This window comes from Gigantopelta aegis, chromosome 12 (assembly GCF_016097555.1).
Source record: "Gigantopelta aegis isolate Gae_Host chromosome 12, Gae_host_genome, whole genome shotgun sequence".
In the NCBI taxonomy this organism is placed as follows: Eukaryota; Metazoa; Mollusca; class Gastropoda; order Neomphalida; family Peltospiridae; genus Gigantopelta; species Gigantopelta aegis.
In genome coordinates, this window is record NC_054710.1 from 45,634,873 (window position 1) to 45,638,032 (window position 3,160).

Sequence of the window (3,160 nt, forward strand, 5' to 3'; positions counted from 1 at the left end):
CGAGACATCCACCAAGATGCGGATCCGTTTTCCCAACCTGCAGAATGCCGACATTGACGGGGAGCAGGCGAACGGTGTGATTGTCCCAGGGGCATGGAGGGATGCAGGCTACCTCGCCGACATGCAGGGTGCACTACGTACCCCCAGAGAGAACCGACCCGCAAAGAGCTCCGGATACACCTCATACACTATTACAACAGTGATGCCGGCAGCGTGCCATGGCAGGAGGCAGCTCTCAACTGGTGAAATATTATAATTGGACCATCAAGTGAACTTTAGAGGCATAACATGTGACATTATAAGAACCTGTGAACTAAATGGACCACGTGATCCTACTTGTAAAATAAAGTATTGAAAAATTGCATATCACCCAGTTTGTCTGCTTTATCTTTTTATCCCACAATAAACAAAGAAACAGACAGCAATAAATGAACGAGAAATTAAAAAAACCCAGAAATTTGGCACTTAATACTTTCAAAGGAAAATTTCCATTTCTAAATAAAGGAAAAATTTCCTTTGAAAGTATAAAGTGCCAAATTTCGGGGGGGGGGGGGGGGGGTGTTAACATTATGTTTCTTTATTTATTCTGATGCTTCCCTGTGTCTTTAATAGAGTAAATAAAACACAGAAGTATACCGAATGTTCAATTTATTGACAGTATAAGAATGTTGTTTATATCAATATTATAGAAGACAAGCGCAATAGGAGTCTTGCATACCTGTTAGGTCAACGTTTAAGTGGACTTTACCTGTGTAGATCACATTATTATGATTTCACTTTTCACTTTTCATGCAACTCCGACAGATGCGCGATAATTCTAACAAGTTAATTTTACGTATTTTAGACCCCACGACCGCCGCGGCAAATGTGACTTGGGCATTAATGACGTCGGGTGTCTGCTTTATCCTGTGACGGTAAGAATGGGAATTTGTCATTTGGTCTGAACAAGATAAAGCAGATGTCCGACGTCATTAACTAGTTATTATCTTTATCCTGCAGACCATAAACACTAAGAGGAAGAGCTATTATTTATGTTATTTCAGCCATATTGCACGATGACCTAGAGGTCAAATGAGCGATTTTCTAATGTAGTTAGCAGCAGGATATAACTTTCCTTTATCCGTCATCATATTATGTCAATAGAAACGGTGGTTGTAGGATACAAATATGTATCCACGTACAAAATATACATCTTTATATAAAAATATATATCACCTTCATAATAATATTTCCACATAGAAGATACACATCTGCACATGGAAATTAGTGTCGACACATAAAATGGCCATCTCCGTACAGAAACATATACATGTTTCCACATATAAAATATACATCTCAATATAATTTTTATATCGTCAAAAACAGTGAACCGGGCTACCCCATAAACCGATTTATTTACGTTTGACTTGTTTTTAAGGAATCTGCATACGATTGAACCCCGACATCAAAATACTTCTATTGAATTAAGAAAACCTGTCCTAAAACAAAGTGCACAAATGAGGAAAAGACAAGTAGACATTTGAATATATTTTGACAAGTTTTGTTGTGCTATCACAGATGGCGTTTACATAGCGTGTGTGTCCTCCCCGGGCTGCAGTCGCCGCTCTAACTCTCCTTACCACTGACCCAATCACGTTATTTATGGTCCTTTGTGGGATGTTATTCCTCTCATGAAGAAGGGCCTGTGTGAGCTGAGTGACGGTGTTCAGGACGTTGACGCGTTTCCTGGCCATCCTGTTCAGCTCGCCTTACAAATGCTCGATCGGGTTCAAATATGAACTGTAGGGTGGCCAATCGAACACTATGGCATTGTTTTTGTTGAGGAAGTTAAGACAAATCCTCGCAACGTGCGGCTTCTAAATATCCTGCTGCAACGTAAGGTTAAGCGCATGTATAAGTGAAAGGATGTGAGCCCTGATGACCTGATCCCGATATCTCACGGCTGTAAGATTGCCCTGGATGACCACGAGAGGTGTTTTCACGCCATGAGAAATCCCTCCCCCCCCCCCCATCCCCCCCAAAAAATGAAAAATCATAAAAGACCCTCCCCCAAATCTGTCATTTTCTTTAATCCACGCGTCTGAATATCGCTCACCTCGACATCGATAGATACGTTGTCGGCCATTTGACCTATAAAGCGAGAACCGAGACTCGTCAGTGAATAACATACGTCTCCAGTGGGACAATTCAAACCAATTTAGTGCATGTGCGCGCTTCCATTGCAATCGACGTTTACGTCGCCTGGAGCAACGTAGGGACACCATGGCCTTACGTTGAACTTCCGCAACCGATTCCCAGCCGTTGGTAGACACACTTGGCGACAATGAGTGCCTACAACCTGACTTGCCAACTCCGTAGCCATCTGAAATCGGTTACGAAGGTGTGTGAGACGTATGTCTCTATCTTGACGTGGCAACGTGGGCAACGTAACGCGCGGACGTCCACTCCTGGGAAGGTCAGGTAATCTTCCTGCGGCTCTGAGACGCCCAACTAAACGAGCTATTGTTAACTCACATGCCCCAAATTGCTGGGCGATGCGACGTTGCAATTGCCCCTGCATAATTAGAGCAATAGCCCTACCCCTATCAACTTGTAACATTCGCGGCATTTTGCTTTTCAATCGCGTTGAAGTGAAATGTTGTGTTCTCGTGTACTAAACTCTGTGTATTAAGCGTTTGTTAAATATTGTTCTTTATGAGGAGAGATATAGGTATTATTTTTCCAAAAAAGGAAGGAAGGAAATATTTTATTTAACGACGCACTCAACACATTTTGTTTATGATTATATGGCGTCGAATATATGGTTAAGGATCGCACAGATATTGAGAGTGGAAACCCGCTGTCGCCACTTCATGGGCTACTTTTTTCGATTAGCAGCAAGGGATCTTTTATATGCACCGTCCCACAGACAGGATAAAACATACCACGGCCTTTGATATACCAGTCGCGGTGCCCTGGCTGGAACGAAAAATAGCCCAATGGGCCCACCGACGGGGATCGATCCCAGACCGACCGCGCATCAAGCGAATGCTTTACCACTGGGCTACGTCCCGTCCCCACTTTTCCAAAAAATACAGCATTTACTAATTTAACTCAGCATTATACAATTTAGTATTTATCTCTATTTCTCACAAACTAGTCCCACACCAACTCAGCATGG